General features: G+C 42.5%; 1 protein-coding gene across 8 annotated transcripts in view; it reads right to left on the reverse strand.

Moving 5' to 3' along the window:
* Positions 1–20,966, reverse strand: part of LOC131663727 (trichohyalin) — a 129,559-nt gene that overhangs the window by 107,539 nt on the left and 1,054 nt on the right. For 2 of the 8 annotated variants that reach the window (XM_058934306.1, XM_058934304.1), the window contains exon 2: positions 6,399–6,451. The exons of the other annotated variants lie outside the window; for them this stretch is intronic. The gene's annotated coding sequence lies outside the window, so the exon portion shown is untranslated. The remainder of the gene's footprint in view (positions 1–6,398; positions 6,452–20,966) is intronic. 8 annotated transcript variants of the gene reach the window in all.

Raw genomic sequence — 20,966 nt, forward strand, 5'->3', positions numbered from 1 at the left:
GGGCGGCGAAGCACACGCGCGCAGGTATTATTATTTTAACGGCCTCTCTCTCTTTTTCTCTCTCTCTCTCTCTTTCTCAGCGGCAACGGCAGCGCCGCGAGAGCCGAAGGCCGACAGAGGAGTAGCTCGGCTGGTCGGCGGACTTTCTCCGACGACGCCCGACGACGGTTTATTGTTTGAGCTTTTGCTCGGCTTTTCACGTCTCGTTGATTACGCCGCGACGACAAACTGCTCCGCCGATTCTTGGCCGCCGCTCGTCGTGTCTCTCGACAGCCGTCCCCGCTTGGCCTTTCCAATGTTTTCCTGGCCGAGTCGCACCGAAAGCTGCATAATTTTCGACCGCAGTGAAGATTTGTCGGAGCTCGGTGCAATAGCTAAAGAATCGCGCGATGGCAATTGCACGCGTGGGCGAGCGTGCAGCGGACAATGATTCGAAAAAATCACGAACGAAGGTTGAGTCTCCCCTCTTGTTCGAAACTGCTCGAGGAAGAAGTTTTCAGGCGAGAAATCGAGAGGCGTCCTCCGTGGCTACGCGCGTCCCGCAACAAATATTTAAGTTGTGACTCTACGAGGAGAGTAGGTCGGGGATTGGTTTCAAGCATTTGCAGGCGCGTCTCTCGTTGAAATCAAACGTCGCTTAGATATATTTGAAATTCGAAATTGCGTAAATGTGCTTAGGTGGCGAACGGAAAGGGGGTAAAAAAGCAAAGGTTCGAAAGGTGTAGCGGCAACAGTGTCAGTGTGTCAGAGTCCAAGGTGTAAATACTTGCTGGGGGGGGGGGGGGGGGGGGGATAGGCGAGAAAAACGATCGGACTGGAAGGAAAAACAATGCGTCGCGAGGCAGAGACAGAAATGTAAATGACCGTCTAATGAGTTATGACGAAGCGAAGCTGCGTCTGTGGAAGGGGCAGAGATGCGCCACACGGCACACGGCGGCAGCAGGTGCGAGGCTTGCTCGCCTGCGCGCTCTCGGCGTCGGCAACGGTATCGCGTGTATGTTTTTGCACCTCAAAGGAGCGAGTCGTCGTCGGCGCGGGTCAACGAACTTCCTCGCTCTGGATATATAACCCTTTTGCTTACTGCTCGCGCGTAGATCAGGTTCTGCGACGACCAACTCCGCGCGGCTTCTTTTTTTCTCTCTCTCTCTCTCTCTCTCTCTCCGAAGGTGATGGATCTGTGATTTCTTCTGGCCAGTCTCCGTTTCCTGCTGCTGCCGTTGTTGATTTTGCTGAAAGAGGCTACTGCTGCTGCTGCTGTTATTGTTGTTTTACGATTGCCTTGCGATAGACGAGGGTGTCGTTAAGTTGCACCTTTCGTTGATAATGACTTGCGGTTTGCCGATTCTCCAGCGGGATACTTTATGGCTTTTCGGATTTAAGGCGTGCTTTCGACCATTTTCTTTTTTTCTTCCTCTCCTTCCTCGTCCGATAGACCATTTGTAGAATATCGCGATAATAATTTTCGTACGATTTTCCGAAGCGATCAAAACATCTGCCATCGGATGGTTATTCCGACTAGTAGACCACAGAAGGAATGAAACGAGTTGGATCGCTCCAATCGGAATCCTCGAACAAACCTCGAGGAACATCGTTGACGCAACCAATTGCCACAAAACAGTATAGTTGCACACGTCGTTTATGAAACAATGAGCCTATCTAAGAATAACAACGAGCGAACGAAGAAGCGCCTGGTTGCATTGATTCTTGACGGACACGTACAGTTCTCGGCAGCACATTTCACAACAAACTAGCAAGTATTGTCAAGAAACCATTGAGAGAAAAGGTCGCTTTATAGACCGTGCAAATTTGCGCTGCACGCAATAGCGGCATAAGTCAGCCGCGATGGAGATTTCTAAAATTAAGAACGTCACAGGCGTTCAAGGCTTTTGTCGAGATAGAGAGAGAGAGAGAGAGAGAGAGAGAGAGAGAGAGAGAAAGAGAGAGTAAATTGCTCGAATCTCGCGGGCAGCTGAAGCAAAGGCCAAGGAATCTCAAGGTAGCTAAGCAAGCTCTTCTCGTCACTGTCGATCGGCCTCACCGACAGCCTGCATTCTCTCATTCAATTGCCTTCGTCGTCCTCGTCTTCCTCCTCCTCTTCCTCCTCCTCCTCCTCTTCTTCTTCGATGCTACTGCTGCTGCCTACCATCGTTCCTCCTTTTTTCATTCGCTGTATACGCGTACAGCTAGTAATTTTCTTTTGCCGGTGTCTTCTACCAACCTCGGTAAAAAATACTACGTACTGTATAAGAGGCATGTTTGTCTAATTGACAATAAGCTGTTGTTCGTGAAAAATTTATCGTAGCGTGAAGCGAACGGATCAACCGTGGAATACATATGCCTCGTGACCCAGTGCATCCTTTCAACCATACCGTACAACAGCAACCTTCCCAAAAATTTCAGGTATAGCTCCGACCCTCCTTGGCTACTTTTTGTCCAGTCGATCTCATTTCGTGACTGCATAGCTTGTGATCATATTCTCTGGATTGTCGGCCCTCGTCGTCGTCTTCGTCGTCGTGCGCGACGATCTCGAATCGATAAACAGGCAAATTTCTTCCATGAGCGCGCGCGCGCGCGAGCTCTTCTTATCGAAGACGTTCATCAGACCGCGGATGTGAATAAAAACACTGTTCGCGAGGGAGGTAAGGAAAATGCAAATCATTTTTATCTGCGGGAAAAAAAGAGCAAATCACCTCGTATTTGAGATTTGATACTCTGCAGCGGCGGCGTTGTGGCAGCTTTCTATCGTCATTTCATTTCTAATCTCGATTTATACTATGGAGGAAAACAGAATCGAGCGGTCGTTGTGGCGACCTATTGCATTCCTTTTTCTCGGCTCTCGAATGACCGATTGACTTTCTCCTCCCCGCAATAAGTCATAAAATCGCCCAATGAAAAGTGGATCTATCGTCGTCGTGAAAAATGAGAGGTAAAGGTGGCAGGTAAACAAAAGCCAGTAGAGATCGAATTAGTTCCTTATGCCTGCTCGTTTGATTTTTGGGAAGAGAGAGATGGAGAGAGAGAGAGAGAACGTCGCCTTTTCCGGCTTGTGGTTTTTCCCATGTGACGACGAAGGAATGTTGATTAGGATTCGCCAGTCTCTTGTGTTATTTTTTCATTGGTCCAAGGTTTTTCGAATGCGTAACTATGCTTACACCATTCGTTCGACAACTGTTTTACCTTGTCTTTTCGTTCATTTGAGACTTGGACACGCTGCTGCTCGGGCAAGTTTATCGTGATAATTCTGAGGTTATTTTCACAGATGGAGAAAAGGCGATAAAACAATCAATTGAGCGGTTTTTAGCACACGCGACTGACAAGGTCAAGCGAACTATTTCAACATCTCACTTCTGTAACATAAGCATGCAGGGAAAAAAGTACAATGGTATGCGAGAAAGTTTTGCAGATTAGAAATCAAATTGGAGCCTCCACTACGGTAACGAACGCATGGCCAGTCGCTCTTTCCCGACTCTGAATCACAGCAAACACTTCCGCGATCGCACGGGCGCCTTGTTTTTACGTCGACGTGCCCGTGGTCATGGTCGACTTTCCAGAAAACGCAATTGCCAATTGACAGGGCATCGTGTATACCTGATTTTCCAGTCTGTAATTGCTATTTCCTAATAAGTTTCATTTGAAGAGTCGATAATACCCTTTTCGCGAGAACAATGCGGATGGAGGAGAAAACTTCGGAAGGAATAAATAATTATTCGCGAAGAAAGAAGTAAAGTCGAGGAGCAGTTATTTTTACTCGAGCATATATTTGGCTAGCGATGACTAATACCCGTCCGTATCGCGATGCGGAAAAATCGGCTTCCACTAGGCTCAGAAATTGATTGGGATCGGATGTTTACAGTGGGATTTTAAAGCCGGACGCTAATGGAAACGACGTTTGTTCTTAGATAACAATTAGTCACGCCACGGCGTCGAAGGCCACGGGGCAATGTAAAACAAAAAAATGAACGAACTTGATTTTCCGCCTCGAGCGCGAAAGAAACAGAATATCAAATTACGTTATGCAATGGATGATTTTACGAGAATAGAAACACTTTGCGACGTCTATTCAGAAGCTTACGAAACGCAATTGCACGTCTCGTCATACTTCAAATAGCTGTACTGCACAGCCGATATACCAAAAGAATCTCGCGATATTTACGAGAGCACAGCAACGGCCAGCAATGACACCGTTTTACGACGCTACTGCACGACAGAGTCTATGACTTTGTTTCTTTTTGCATCTAGCCACAAACAAGCGAGCAGCTAACGGTATCGTATATCAAACTTTTTTCCGGTTTTCGTTTCATCCACGTTGAAATACAAGTTTTTGATTGACCGCTCGTCGATGTTGTGTAAGCACAGTCGATTCTGCTGTCTAATACCTCTGTGTAATAAAATTAGGAGGAAAGTGCTATTGTATGTCGCGAGGCATGTTAACTCGGCGAGGGTTTCCGGTTGAATTTGCAGGTTCTGCTGCGAGTGGAAATGACTTGCGTTATTTCGTGGAACGGAAGACTTGTTGGTTTGATTGATTCGCGAATATATAAGTAAACTTTAATTTTCAATACGGAAGGTACTTTTCGTTGCCTGTCCAGAAAAGATGAAAAAAAGAAAACAAGACGGAAAATCCCCGAGGCACTGTCACTTTTCAATGAAACCGAATCGCAGAAGAAAAAAACCAATCGAAAACTAAATAGACTAACCGGTATACTACCGATTCTCAAATAACATTCCTGCGGTGGCGGCCAGAGCGAAAAGTGGGTGAACGCCCATCTCATCAATCGCGTCGGCGGTACGTAATCTATCAATGCAGTGTATAATAGCCCGGGAGTGAATCAGACAAGCCAAAAAGAAAAGAGACGAAGGGAGACAGCCTTTCCAGGCGGAGCCGAGCCCATGTGTATTATAAGATCCAAGACAGCAAAGAGAAAAGTAATCCAGGCGAGTGTCGTTTCGGCATATTGAATTACCATTTCCCGCAACGTAGCTCTCAACTTTCATGCAGTAGTTACGCCCTCCCTTATTCCCGCTGCGCCGAGGGAGAGAGCGGATGTCCGGTGACAATGGACGGGGCACGCGACTGGCTCTCGAGAGAAAACGCTCCCGTTGGTGCCTTTCAGCGCCGAGCACTGCAGGCCAGACCTTGGCTCGCTCTCGTTCTCTCTCTCTCTGCTTTTATTCTCGCGTACGCGTACTGGCGCTCTCTGCTACTGGAATCGGCCGTCTTCTTTACGTAATGCCAGCTGTATTGCTTTTGGGACGACTTTTCTCTCGGCTTTCATGGGCTCTGTTTTCGTGCGTGCTTCCATCCAATCGTACGAGCAACACTTGCGATTCTCGCTCTATACACGAGGTTCGATTGGGTTCATGCGTAGACTGAAATCAGGCTGCGATATCGGTACGAGCTGATCAAGCTGTTTTATACGACATTTAGGATTGGCAAACGCTTGGCGAAAATAATAAATATGCTTCTTTTTAAGGGGACCACCTGGTATAAACAGTCAAAATTATTAGTTTTCTATATTGAACGAAAATTATTTTTGAAGGACTTCTTCTTTCTTCCTCTAGATCGGTTAAGTTAAGGTACAAGTTAACCAATTGTATCATTCTATGAGATTTTTTTCAAAATCATCTGAAAAGAATTTTAAAAAAGATTTGAAAAATTTGTCATAAAAATGCCAAAAATTGCCTATTTCGAAAAACCCTTCGTCACACAATAGAGTACTCGTCTAAGAGTGAGATTTCAGGACTTACAAAGTTATCGAGTACTTCAAGATGAAAAAATATTTATGATGATAAATTCATTAGAACGATTTTTACATCACAGTATAGAAAATTTTTAATTTTCACTTTTTAACACTAGCTGGTCCCCCTATAGAAAATAAGGTAAGATGTAAAGATAAGCTGCGTGAAAGCAAGAAACGTTTCTTTCGTTTTTTCATCGTAACATTATACTTTCAATTGAGCAAGTTACATTCCACCAAGGTCACGATTAAAACGTAACCGACTCGTGCACAAGAATGAACTGCTCAAATATAAAAACAAAACAATCCGTGTACAGCCCATGTATATAAACGCTACTCTGTCGCTCGACCAATTATGTTCATACAAAAGACTCTACGACAATTGATCGGTAACAAGCATACTGCAACATTCGCGAAAAAATAACGGAACGGAGGATTACCGGGTAAGTAAGACAAGGAGGCGACTCGCACGTATATAGATGCCATTGACGAGCGTTTTTCGCAACCGGCTCGTTATATACGACGACGACTTATCGCACGTGAATCTGTTCGACAGAGCAATCGTTCGTGACAGATCGCGACAGGGCTACGGGATAACTACTCGCGCGCGATATGATTTCGCCTTCGGATGATCGGCTGAAAAATCGTGTATAAACTCACACGCCTGGTTTCTCGCAACAGCAGCAGTAGCAGCAGCAGTAGCAGCTACTTACCTGAAACACAAAGCCAAAGGTTTCTTTCGTTAGACAGATACAGCTCGTAAATCTTCATTGCGAAGCCGAGGATACTTTCCCCGATCGCGCACCCGCGCACGCCGAACGAAAGTCGCGCGCCCGAATAATCCACGCGTGCTCAGACTTTCGGCGCGCACGCACGTACACGCGCACGTATATATAACGCCTGGGAGCGCGCAATTTTCCCGAAAAGGAAAAAAAGCTGCCGGGCGGCCGAAGGCAACGACGAGCCGCACCGTTGCGCGCGCGCCTATTCTGTCCGTTTCCCGCGACACGCTTTCTTAATGCTCGCTCTTTTGCGTTTTATAACGATTGCGTCCAAAAGGTTGCCGCGTTTTTCCCGCGTTGCGTGCGAGGAAGCCTGGTTATTCGCTCGTTTCGTTCCTCCAACGAGATGCATTGTTGCGCGGACCCGACGTTAGACCAGTCGGCGAGCCGGCGAAATGATATGCCAACGAAGTGTCGAAAGCGCGACGGGGACCCAATGAACGTTTGGGATTAAAAGTGCGGCGCAAACGGAGCTAACTCGCATACACGGAAAGAGAAAAAGAAGGAGAGTGATGTACCGATGCACTCCCACGCAAGCAAACATCGAAACGTCTTCCGCGTGTACACACAGTTCTCGTGTTCTCCTCTCGCGTTGCGCGCACGGTACAAACAGCAAAACCCTTTTGCTGTATATAGCGCGGCTCCCACGATTCTCTCTCGCTCATTCGCTGAAAACCGCTCAAGAGCGCGCGCGCAACTTGTGCACAGCTCGCGTCCAAAGAAAGTCCAAGCGTCCGTCGTTATTCACTCGAAACCGAGCGACTTTTTACAATCGCGTCGACTTTCTGCAGGAATCTTCGTGAATCGATTTTGCGCCTGAAATCAGTCGTCGGTAGACGAGAAGAACTTGTTGTCGAAAATCGCCGAAACAAAAAAAAAAGAATCCGCTTAGTAGAAGGAGAAAAAGAGTTTCTCTGCAGCTTGAAAGAAAAGAAGAAAAAAAGAGAATCACACGCTCGCATATACGCGGACGCGATAGCGATCCTACCCATGCCTTGGGAGATCGTATAAACGCTCACACGCAGGTGTATTGGCTGGCTGGCAGGTGCGCCGGTTTAAAAGCCAAGCGCAAACTCGGAACTGTGTCGTTGCCGCTCGGCGCGGAGAAAGCCCCGGCAGCGTATAGGATACGCGTGTATACATATGTATGTGCGTGTGTGAGCGGGTCGTTTCGGGAGGGAGAAGAGGGAACCTTTAAATGTTTGTTTGACGTTTGTAAGCTGCTCGTTAGAAGCCAAGATTCTTTCTATATATCTAGTTTTCTATCGCACTGTTGCTTTCGATACTTCAAACTACTGATCACAACAACACTCTGTGATTCGTCACTTGAAGATAAAACGTCCTTTACTCCCTACGTATAGTCTTGCAATTCCCATTCTATCAATTAGCATATTATCACATATTATTTCGTCAAAATAGCATCCTTAAAAAAAAGCCTGTTAATCGCTAACAGTACATATCGACATAATATCTTACTGCACAGAAGCAAAAAAAGCATGCATGCACTGCAGAACATCGAAACGCAGGAGAATCTCGCAAAGGCTGTTCTAGCCGTGAAAGAGGGAAAAAATGAGCGGAGAGGGAAAATAACCGAGGCGATCGGCGATGAACGAGCCTCGTAAATCGGCTAATGCAGAGCTTCGTGCGAATTACAACTTTAGCGTGCGCTTATACGCGGCGTGCAGCGGCAGCGGCAAAACTCGTGATCGATTCGCATATGTGTGCGCGTGTGGCATGTATGTGGGAAATGACGGCGCCGTGGCTTACTTTCGCCGAAGCTTCTTGTGTTTACACCAACGACTTTTCCTCCCTGACTTTTAACCTCGAGAGGTTTTTCGCAAAGACCGCTGAATGTGAAAATGTGTAAAGGGCGTTTTAATAAACGGCTGCGCGAAGTGCGTATCGTAGAGCCAGCGCGATTGTTATAGTTTCTCTGAATGACGACAGCTTGTCGCTATTTCGCCAGAGAAATACATAAGCGCGCTGCTCTTATCTCGAGATGAACTTCTCGCTTGGAAACAGGAGAGGATATCGTTAAACAAGCACAAATACGAAGAGAGAGAAAGCCACAGGCGATAACTTCGTTAACGAGGCTGACCTCTCTTGTGGAAAATTAGCCTATTAGGAAAAGTTGCGAGTGTGTGTAACAAACAATAAAAGGGACGCGCGTCGCCGTGGAAAGTAAACTGTCGGCTCGTTACGTGTCGTCGGGAGACGCAGAGAAGCTAGATAGCGAAATAATTAACCTCTCTCCGGCAGATAAGCGCACGAGGAAAGGCATTCTCAAACGACATCTTACACACACAGCCTCTCTTCTCTCTCTCTCTCTCTCTCTCTCTCTCTCTCTCTCTCTCTCTCTCTCTCTCTCTCTATTTATTTATTTCGAGCGCTCGACTTGAACTTGTCTAGAAAGTCTTATCGTTTGGAACGCGAAGAGAGAGAGGGAAAACTTTTTCTGCCTTACAGCGAGTTCAGTTTCTTTACTTTTATTTTTAAGTATGATAAGATTTTGCGTTTCATCGATTGTCCTCTCTACTGTCTGGTTCAGTTTTTTTATCTGATATCGAAGTGAATACGACTGCCAACGCCAAATGCATCGCGCACTTAATCGATCAGACTGTCACTCACTCTCAATTATGTCAAAGCGCATCCAACGTCACGTCGGCGCGGATATATGTAAAATCAACCTATCGTTTGCTTATATACACATGAGAATCTGGCTGATTTTTCCATTGTCTCGCGACTGCATGCCATTTAATTAGGAGTGAAGCGTACATATATAGTTTTCGGAAATTAATGCTATATACAAGTATTGTGGCCCCGTTCGCATGGCGACGACGACGGGAAAATTACTCAGGCTCGTACATTGGAATTTTCATTGTTTTTCGATAGGGCTTATTTTTTTCCTTACACGCGTGCTTTAAGCAACGGTCTAAGCTCACTGGCAAGAAAGCAGTCAAACGACAATTGACTTTTTGCATCGCTACTATTGCTATCACACGATCTGAAAAGTAAATAATGAGCATCAAAAATATTCCATCTTTTTCACATATAACGCACGCTCTGTTACACATAAGACATTTAATTAGTTTGGTCGCCATTGCTATTTTGATAAATTTCATTGCCTATACGCAATGAAACGGAATAGTTCTTCCACAAAAGTCATCATTATCAAAGAGAATGTAAAAAACGTAGGAGACACAGTAGGCGTGTACGACTCGGAACGACATTTTTCCGTAATGGACTTTGCTTGTATATTCAACTTTTCGCGATCGAAGCAAATTTGATAAACAGCCTATTGATTAAAAACAACATTCCTTTTGAATCTGTATAAGTGAAACGTGTGAATTTGAAAAATCGCTATTTTATCAAATCTGCATGCCTAGTTTTCTCTAGCGCGATACAGATAAATAATTTTACGAGATTTATCGTTCTATTAGTAGTCAATTATTCATCTTTGTGTATAAATACCTGTATAACGAAGGCGATAGTCATTGGTATTTCGACACGATTCTCTTGGCAGCGCTTTCCATAATTTCGGAATGCTTGACTGAGTAAAAGAAAAATAAAGAGAATTGGCAAACAATTAATCTCCCGACAATTGCCAGGCATAAGTCGCACTTTCTAACGTCTCTGGGTATCGATTAATCAGGCGTACCGAAGAGCATCTCTTCTAATTGCAGTCGAGCCTGGGCTCGATTAGCAAACAATGTTAGACGCACCGCAATCTTCTCTAGCGTGAAAGTTTTAATGTGCGACAGAGGGAGACGCAGGGATAAAGACAGTGGCGAGTGCGGCGCGCAATAACCGCGTGGGCGCAAAGATTACAATGAGAAAGTGTTATAAGGAAGGCACGCGTTAATTAGGCGTTGTGTCGCGCTCACAGCAGCCGAAAAACGAGAACGCGATCAAAACTTTCTAAATTTGTATCGACAAGTACGTATATGTATATAGTCTCTCTCTCTCTCTCACTTTCACCCATGTACACACTGCGATTGATAAGATGCATCTTACGGATGTGCGATGTGTGCTGTCTCTCCCACGGTGTGTCACGGAAGCTTGCCCCCTTAGAGTCTATCGATTACCGTGCGCGAGATGATTTTCCATTCGGTGAAATTTCGCAGAGCCACAAGCGAAAGCGCATGTGTATGTGTGTGTGAGAGAGGGGAGGGGGGGGGGTCCAATTTCGGCGATCGCTAGAATCGAGAGCGAATCGCACAGCGTACGCAGTTTGCAAGCCTATCGCAGTTAACTGATGTGGTAGACGCGCAGAGCAACGCGTTCGCGTAGCTAATGCGCACAAGAGGCGCGGATACATCATCAGTTAGCATTCAAACTTTTGCCGAGAGCTGTTTGAATGAAAGCAAAGAGATGGCTTTGCCATTTTTCAGATCGGCATCGCGAAACCCCATTGAAATTGTAGCTCCGCAGCTCTTATTTGTTCAGCCGCATCGCGACTTTTCTGCAGGCATCTCTAACAAATAAGTTTTCGACACCCGACGCGCCTCGCGGAGCAAAGCATTACAGCACCTTCCTCTTTTGTCGCGTCGAGAGAGAGAGAGAGAGAGAGATCAGATATAATTTTCAACGGGTCGACATTGCAGATTTTCTCAGGGAGACGGCGACGCACCGAGCGGATCGTGTGTACCGTAATTTCTCGGACCGCGATTACCGATCGGCCGAGCCGCTGCACGAGGGGAAACGAAATCGGCGCCGCGGGAACGTCGACGGTAGCCGCTTTGGCTATTAGCGCAATTTTCTCTCTCTCTCTCTCTCTCTCAAGCACGACCTACGTGTCAATCGATATAATAGCGGAGTATCGTTGGCTTTCTGTCCTGCGCCAAGCGGGACCTATTGTGACTTTCTTGGCGCGCGCGAGACCCAGTCGGTCGGCCGCCGTTCTACAAAGCTCCAGCGAGTCTTGTCGTTTCATTGCTCGCCGACCGACGTTTTGCCGGGAAGCGCTCGTAGCAGAAAGTGCGACGCTTTCACTCGCCGATTTCTCGAAGATGAGTAATCCAACTCGGGCCCGGGCATTTTCAAGCGATCGCCGTTGGCCGCCAAATAGCGAGCGCCCGTTCGCTAACGAGCTGTCGCCGCGGACGCGAGCGAGAGGATCGAGCGCGGCGCTTTTTTGCTCTCTCGTCTGGCGGCCTGGCGATCGTAAAGTCGATCGGCGAGACGGAAAGCCGCCTCGCGACGGAGAGCTTCCTTCCTCCCTCGAATACGGTGCCGAGGCACATCCTCCGACGGCCGGACGCTTGCGCGCTTTTCTCGCGGCGCGATCATATAGCCGACGGTAATTGCCGTGCTCTTTCATCAATGCTGTCGTCTGCTCGCGCCTCTTTATTTTCCCATGGGATTGACGCGCGCGAAAACTGCGCCCGACGAAGCACCGTTCCTTTTTTTTCCGCTGCTTATACGGTGAAAGTTATGCGAAGCTCGTCGTAAATTATCTTTATACAGATGGGACTCGGTGGCATGTGTATTAATTTAAATTACGTGGTTTATTGGGTTTCGAGGTTGGAGACTGAGGAGCATGATGATCATTGAGTTTTTAATGTTGAATACGAAAGAAGGTGGTGAGAAAACAATACTTTCAATACAAATAATCACAATTCGGCTTGTACGTTGATATTGAAGCAATTAAAAGACATTTCATCGAAGAATCGTTTCCACGGAAGAAGCTTCAGCGATTTTGAAGAAAAGAGAAGACATAAAACGCACATCCCGAACTTAAGACACCAAGTTATATACCGTTGCGTCAGTCAAGCAGCAACTAAAATTTGTAAAGCGCTAGATGACGGAAGTTTTCTTTTCATGCCACGAGGCAAACGCATATAAGAGAACCACGGAGAGTTGAGCTTCGGAAAAACAAGTGCCGTTAACCCTCGTCTCGCTCGTCTCTCTCCTGGACGCTAAATGAAGTCTCTTCGTGTCAACTCTTCACGTTTTTCGAATTAAAAGAAATAAAAATAAATTCTTGATCTCTGACATTCGTTCATCATGTTTTTTCCATGTAAAAAAACTTTTGTTCTCAACGTTACCATCCGTCTACCTCTACCTCTACCTCTACCTCTACCTCTCTCTCTCTCTCTCTCTCTCTCTCTCTCTCTCTCTCTCTCTCTCTCTCTCTCTCTCTCTCTCTCTCTCTCTCTTCGAGTGTATAAGTGAAGCCCTCGCCAACAACGATAATTTTTCTTACGCCTTTTTGCGCGCCGTAAAATTACACTACACGTGCCTCGTAAAAATACCCTCTGCGCACAAGACTTAGAACTGTGCACAAAAAAAAAGAAAAAAAGGAAAAAAAACTGAAAGAAAAATAAGCATGCGTGCTCGGTCTTTTTTTTTACAAGCGCAGAAGAAGGAAGCATAATTGCTTTAATCGTGTTGTGGCTTGCAGCAGCCTTGATCCTCGCTTGACCTTTCTTCGCGCGCGTGTGTGCGAAGAGCGAAAAAGCGAAACGAGGTGCGATTAACGCGTTTTCGTCTGACCCTATAGAGAGAAGGAAAGAACACGCACCGACGTCACCGCTCACGAGAGACGGTTTAATGAAAACTTCATTATTTCCAGCCTCGTTACTCTGCCTCGATTTACTCGTCGAGGGAAATTGACGCGGACTTTTATCAACATTGGCGTAGACCCGATGCGTTTCAACGACGGGTTATTGGGATCAATTTACGTATAATCTACTTAAATTGTCTTAAAGTGTACTCATATCAATTCGCTATTAAGTGAAAAGACTTACATTTTTTTTCATCGTTCACAGTGTTCTATAGGTGGGTAATTCTAGGCTATTTCGATTGACTTGTAACCCTTAGGTTACGGATTTTTTTTTAATTTGGCACAATTGTTGTACACATAAATCTGAGATTTTTCCCAAATTTTGGAGACGATACATTAATTATATCAAAAGTTATTAACAATTAAAGAAAAATGATAAAAAATTTTCAAACAGCTATATTTTAAAAACTAATAAAGATATCGAAGTCGGATTTTTTTCAAAATACTTATAATGCCTTAAAATTTCGAAATAATTACAACAATAAACAATAAAAATTTTTTTTCGAAAGTTATTAACTTTTTGTTTAAACAATTGCTAATATCTCAAAAAGTATATTTTTTTTTTTGAAAAATTCTTGCTCCTACGTATTCCTGAGGATTTTTGCTATCGAAATCAATCATAAAATTCAAGGGCCCGACATATCGGAAAGCGTAGCCCTAATCAAAAGAAGACGCCTCGGCGTAAGGCTGCGGTAGCGCTCCAGCAGACTCACGGTCGAAAGGTACTTTAGCTTTAATCTAAAAAACTAATAAAGATACCGAATCGGAGTTTTCCCAAATTACTTATAATACCTTGAACTTTCGAAATAATTACAACAATAAACAATAAAAAATTTTTTTCGAAAGTTATTAACTTTTTGTTTAAACAATTGCTAATATCTCAAAAAGTATATTTTTTTTTTTGAAAAATTCTTGCTCCTACGTATTCCTGAGGTTTTTTGCTATCGAAATCAATCATAAAATTCAAGGGCCCGACATATCGGAAAGCGTAGCCCTAATCAAAAGAAGATGCCTCGGTGTCCGGTCGCTTTCGACCGTGAGTCCGCTGGAGCGCTACCGCAGCCTTACGCCGAGGCGTCTTCTTTTGATTAGGGCTACGCTTTCCGATACGTCGGGCCCTCGAATTTTATGATTGATTTCTATAGCAAAAATCCTCAGGAATACGTAGGAGCAAGAATTTTTCAAAAAAAAATATACTTTTTGAGATATTAGCAATTGTTTAAACAAAAAGTTAATAACTTTCGAAAAAAAATTTTTATTGTTTATTGTTGTAATTATTTCGAAATTTTAAGGCATTATAAGTATTTTGAAAAAAATCCGACTTCGATATCTTTATTAGTTTTTAAAATATAGCTGTTTGAAAATTTTTTATCATTTTTCTTTAATTGTTAATAACTTTTGATATAATTAATGTATCGTCTCCAAAATTTGGGAAAAATCTCAGTTTTATGTGTACAACAATTGTGCCAAATTAAAAAAAAATCCGTAACCTAAGGGTTACAAGTCAATCGAAATAGCCTAGAATGACCCAGGTACAGAATGAAACTCGTTCACTCTAATTTAATCGTTTTTCAATGCACGAATTCAAAGGCTTAGCCAAAGTGAAAGAAAGTTGTCTACCCGAGAGAATTGATCGTCAATAACAATAAGATAAATCTAAAAAAAACGCCAAGTCAATAAAATTCAATTAGAAAATCATTGAAGTGATACAAGAGGCAGAGTAGCATAAAAACAGTTAGAGAGTAAACAATAATTCGTAAAGTACGCATTCGCATCGATGGCGGTTCTTCAATGCTCAAGCTTGTGTATTTACTAATAAACCGCCCCCGGGAGCAAGCAACGGAATGCAAATTGAATAAAGTCGATCGGTCGCGTTGATAGCAAAGTCTAATGGTTCCGGAATGTGTATATGCATCGTACAAGTAACACGCTCTTAGTTACATAATACTCTCTTGGATGCTGTCGCGTTGATTCGACCCATAGACTTTGCATTCATTCAACCTACGCGCGTGCAAGAAAGCGTCGCTTGATTGATTCTTTAAAATTTGCCATTCAATCGCGAGGACGCTTTGGTATTATTCACTGCTGGTTGTATATGGGCTGTGCGTGATTTTGAAAGCACATTTTTTGAATTTTCAATGTGCATGCGATGATAACGGTTCCCGGCAATAATCAAGAGCCAGTCTATATTAAGAATATAATAAGTAATCAATTTATTTTTTAATAATATTTTATCAACTTTTTAATAAACGTTAGCTTACAACTGGAAAAGTTCAAATTTTATCTAACTAATTCTTGTTCCAACGAGATATTTTGTTTTTGTTCAATTAAAAAAGACAATATAAAACGTATCTATTGAAGATATGCAGTAAGCCAAGTCATGACACAGCTTCCTCCGGTGCGTTGGCGTCACGCCACCCGCTCTTTTCTTCACATCGAATTTTGCTTGGATTTACGAGATTCGATGTTTCGTTATAGAATTCAGTTATTTTTCGTCAACCTATATCTCTCATATATTCAATTTAAATATTTATTGTGATTAATTAATATTGATGTTTATAATAAATATGTAAAATAAAAATATATAAATTATAAAAAGATATATTATGTAATGTTTGTAGTAATAACAATTATTTGTCGAAATTACGTAAGTATTACAAGTTTTAAAACGATGCTACGTTTACGATTCCATAGACTAAAAAATGCAAAGTCAACTGACTTGTTAATTGATTTGTGTTATCTCTACTTACAAGAACGAATGCGTGGAATGTTCACGTTTAAACATTTGCAGATTCTTCTGATAATTCATGTACTTTTATCTCCTATTCTCGTTGAGTATAATATATGAAACATATTTCCAATATTATTCTTTTCCCTCTCGTAAAATGCTAAAGAATTCAATAATCTTTCCTTGAAAGGTACCTGGCCTAGCTAACTTTTTCAAAGTACCACCAATACCATCGCATGTACTCTTGCCATGGCAGCTTACATAAAAATGTCATTGAGCTTCTTTTTTTATCGGGTAAAATAGTTAGCTAGGCGTAAAAAATTAGGTTTATGATTATATTGTGTGTTGTAACGCCATATAAAAAATAATTTTTTTATACCATCTGGATATTCAATTTAAACAAAATCTGTAAATTTATCTTAAAATAATGCTACTGCTGCAGTGTATTATGCTGTAAACATTCAGAAATCATAACTAAATATTTGTGATCTATCTTGACATTCATTCTCCCACAAATTGAAGCGAATGCACGATAATATACTTTTTTCCTAAATACAAAATATGCTGCAGATGAAATTTCATTCTAAGTAATGGCGCAATAATTCTCGGAAAAACTTAAATTTGATAAATATTTCGTTTCTTTTGAATTTGAAAGTAATATTATTCTATATATAGTAATATGTTTTGAAATTTTTATTTAGTAATTATTAATGTTTTCGAAATGGTAATTTGTCTTTCAATAAGGTCAAACATGCCTCAAAGATGAATCTACTGTTTTATTGGTTTAGTGAAATATATTCAATTTTGCGTTTGACTGATCAAAACGCACATTTTGCTTTTTAATTTATTATATCCTGATGGACATTTAAAACATACATTGTCACAGCAAGCTGCGATTTTTTTAGTGTTCTGGAACACTAAAGTTATTTTTTAGTACTAGAAATGCCTTCTGGTTTCATTATCAGGAAGCGCAATGACTCTAGCATCAATTGAACATTGCGATAGTGAACAGAAACTCAAATGTACTGATTGTTGATCAAGTTTGGGATAAAATCACAATATAATGGTTTAAGTAAGCACAAAAAAGCAAAGCTAAATTTTATACGTATAAATTCTTGTTGGAATAGTGCAAATATTGTTTTGATAATGAAAATATTTATTAGCGTCGATATTAATTTATTAACAATCCATATTTAAATTGAAGCTATAATAGTTAGAGGTAAACAGAAAACAACTGTGGTCAGGCTGTGTCTCATAACTTCGTTTACTGCTTACGATGCGATTTCAGTAGATCACCCGAGCAAATGTACCGTGTTTATGATAAAAGCCGATGATTTCAAGGAACAAATGTGGTCGAAACTATTTAGACCGGCCCTCGAATGAATATATTTCAGCAAACCGTAAACCATTGCGAATTCATTGGACAATAATGCTCGGCAATAAAATAATGGCACTATATACATAAGAAAAAATAACTCATTCATTGTCGAAAAACAACCAAGCTACAGTCTCAAATGCCGAACGCGATAAATAAGACAATATTAGCATTAGTATTTTCCAATTGAGCAATTGCGTTTTAACGCACGCCCGCCGCCGCAGTAGCAATCGCGATAAAGCAAAAATACTTACACGTAGTCTACGCGCGTAACCGGTTGTTCCACCCTCCTGTATTTTCCAATTTTTTTTCTCAGAAGTATGGCCATGCAGTTTCGAAAATAACCTCTACGGTTTCTGTTGTGGAAAAATAGCCTGCCCCCCTCCTCGCTCTATCTCTCTCTCTCTTTTGCTTGGCATGCATGCCTACAATTTACAACAGAGGCCCCCCGTGCATTGGACCGGTCGCTCTGGCCGTCAACGAAACGGTATATAGCTCTCTCAATGTTTTGGCCTCTATATGTTGCGCAATCAACATAGATGCATCTCGCGCGTTCCAAGTTCCAATTTTCATAAACGAAAGATTAATTGTCTTCTATCGCATGTCGTTAAAAAATCTAATTCAGGCGTCTTACTGTAATTTATAATTGAGGGGAGTGGGAGCTTTTGCTTGGAACTGGTTTAAAGATTTACTGTTTGTCGCGAGCGCGGAGAGGGACAGCACGAAAAAGAAAGTAAAGTGTGAAAAATGTCAACTGGGTACGCGCTCGTGCGCATTAAATCCTCCGTGGCCTTTTTATCTTTTTAACGAATGACAACAATCGCCTCACGAACACACTTTTTTTTTCAAATTTGAAATTCCGATTTCGATACACGCGCATAATTAATTGCTTTCTCGTGCGGCTCATCCAAATAATCACACTTTTATGGCTGTTTCACGAAAACAGAGAAAAAGAACTCGTTTGAGGAATCAATATGCAGAAAATTATCGTTGCGCGCTCTCTGTACACTCAGGTTCCAATAACTGCTTTAATAGAACTTGTTCAGCTGCTATAAACGTTGCGGATATTTGGCGGTTTCATTGTTAAATGAGATGTATGCATTGGGATATCAAGACCAAATGTAAATTGCACGAACGGTTGTTTTTTTTTCTTCTTGTTCTGCTTTCGAAAAGTGCAATCGAATTTTCACTGTGATTGCACAATTTTTTACGCCGACGATTTACGATTTTATTCAAGTGCCCGTACACGGAGCGAACCCAGATACAATATATGAATTTTTTATCTCGCACTTTACGATCTGACACCATTGTTTCGAGATTTAAAAAATTCAAACTCGCAATCATTCTGAAGCTATCGATGATGTTTTATCGAAGTAAACACGATCGTGCAGTCGTAGAAAAATGTATTATAAGCGGAACATTCTAATTCTCGTCGCTTCCACAATGAATCGACGCATGTATTTATAAATCACCAACACGTTCACCGAAATAGCGGGTGTCTGCCACGTAAACAAAAATATTCCCCTCCAAAAGTCTCCGGCCGAAGAGCTCCACCCAATCAGTTCACCAGCGTAAAAAACAGGAGAGAAAAAGAAGAGGAATCGATGCCTTCTAAACCAGATCGCAAGAAACCGGACGGACGAGTATAATCATACAATCATCCGCGATCGACGTATCGAGCGTAAAAAAAAAGAGGGAGAGAGGCGATGTATATACGCGCATGGAGAAGGCGCGGCACGAAAAATTTGCTGCTCGCACGCAACTTCATCACGCGACCTTGCCGCAGGTGTTCGTCGATTAGAAGATTTTATTGGAAAAAACGTATAACGCCGCAAGTCGATGAAAGAGCGTCCACTCGACCAATGATTAGTCAGTGAACATAGAGCCGACGACGCCTTGTGTACATCCTGGGCTTTACTTTTTTCGCACAGATGTACCCGCGATGAGTTCACCTGTTCGATTAGATAACGTTCACTTTTTTCCCCGCAATATCTGTAAGCTGACAATCGATACGACAGTGTTGATAAGGCAGAGCGACTATTTTTATCGGTTATTTTCGCTCTTCGTTTGCTTTTTTCCCGGTTTTCATGCTGCACGCCTCATATTGCTTTCTATATTTGAAAATAGATTATTGAATTGTCGATTGTCCTAAGCTTTAACGCGATCGTCGTTGTAATTAAATAGAAGCACGTCACGTCTTCATAACTTTCAATTTCCATTCGCCTAGTAACGGTTTAGTTGCGTCAAAGCGCAAATGCAAAACCGAAACAATGTTTGATTAACGCGACTACTCAAATTCATCGCGAACACATTCACTATAAAATCGAAAAATCAGCAGCCACCCGTTGCAACAACTTTCGTTGGTGAGTCTAATTGACAAAGTTGACAAGATAGAACAAAGCGACATCTCTGATCTCTGCGAGCTAAAGAAAGTTAAGCGGCAGCAGCTGCCGCGGCTACGGTGATAAAATAAAAAGCATCGCGGGCCGTCTGCAGTGAGCGAGCGGCAATTTCAATAATTCCTAGCGGACAGTGAGATACGTCGGTGTAATATCTTTCACAAGAGGCAGAATGCACGAAAGAAAGACGGAAGGAGAGAGAGAGATAGAGAGAGAGAGAGAGAGAGGCCCTAATGATGGGTAGGCAAGTCTCTTTTCTGGAAATAGATGCGCATCGGCCAGCGCACTCTGCAAGTCTTACGTGCGTCATCTTGTGTATATCGCGCGAGAAAGAGAGAGACAAGCTCTGTAAATTTTCGTCTCTTTGATCCGGGATTTATCATTTTCTAAGGTAATGAAGGATATCGCTACTTGGCCCGAGTATGTAGCGCGCCGACAAACAACGTTCTATTGTTGTGTGGCCCTTAGCTATGGCGTGATTTCCGGTTCGCAGAAAATCCTACTAGCAGTATTTACAACTCGAGGAAAAATTGTATTTGCATTCGCCTATACGTATTCAGATAATATTCCATTATGTAAAGCAGATTCACCTAACAATCATACGCGTAGCCAGCATTATAAAGCACTCGATACAATTTTCTTTTTCAATAGAATTGACGTTCTAACGCATTTTTACGAAGCAACACAACATTTTCACGTAGATTCTAATGATTTTTCAAATTCTATTTGTAGTTTATTGGCAACTACCAGTTACTTACATAAAAAGTTAATTTACTTATATAGTTTAAATGATCTACGACCTTGTCTAATAGTGTATTCAATCCTCAACTCAAATTTTACAAATGTAAATTTTATCTAAAACAAGAAATGCTTGTAAAATAAATTTCATAAGCCGTACAGACTAATGAATATTACTCGAATTAACATTAAAACGTCAAGTCTGTTACGGTACAAACAATAATCATGACGTGAACTCATTCAATTTAACTTTGAAATGAATGCATGTATGTAGCTACTTAAATAAAACTCTCAACGGCTGTCAAACTTGCTGCGCGAATTTTCAAAACCCGCAAATCTATTTCTTGTTCTGAATAAATTCAGAAATAAAAAACGAGAAGCTAGCACACATCGATCCGATGATAATCATGTTCTCCGTGAGAGAGAGACGGTAGAGCGGTACAGGCTTCGTGAACTATTAATAGAAGCCATCGAAGTGTCGCTCGCGAGTAGTGTGCGTATGATGCACCCTTTAGTCGCGTTTAAAAAAGAGCCGCCCGCGCGGAATAGCAAGAGACGCCGACGGCGCAGTACGCTACCGACGAAGGGCTTTCACCCCCACGCGCGCCCGAGACAAAACGCACGCGCACACACATAAGCGT

Source organism: Phymastichus coffea, unplaced genomic scaffold (assembly GCF_024137745.1).
Source record: "Phymastichus coffea isolate CEN01 unplaced genomic scaffold, Cenicafe_Pcof_1.1 PCOF00038, whole genome shotgun sequence".
Lineage (NCBI taxonomy): Eukaryota > Metazoa > Arthropoda > Insecta > Hymenoptera > Eulophidae > Phymastichus > Phymastichus coffea.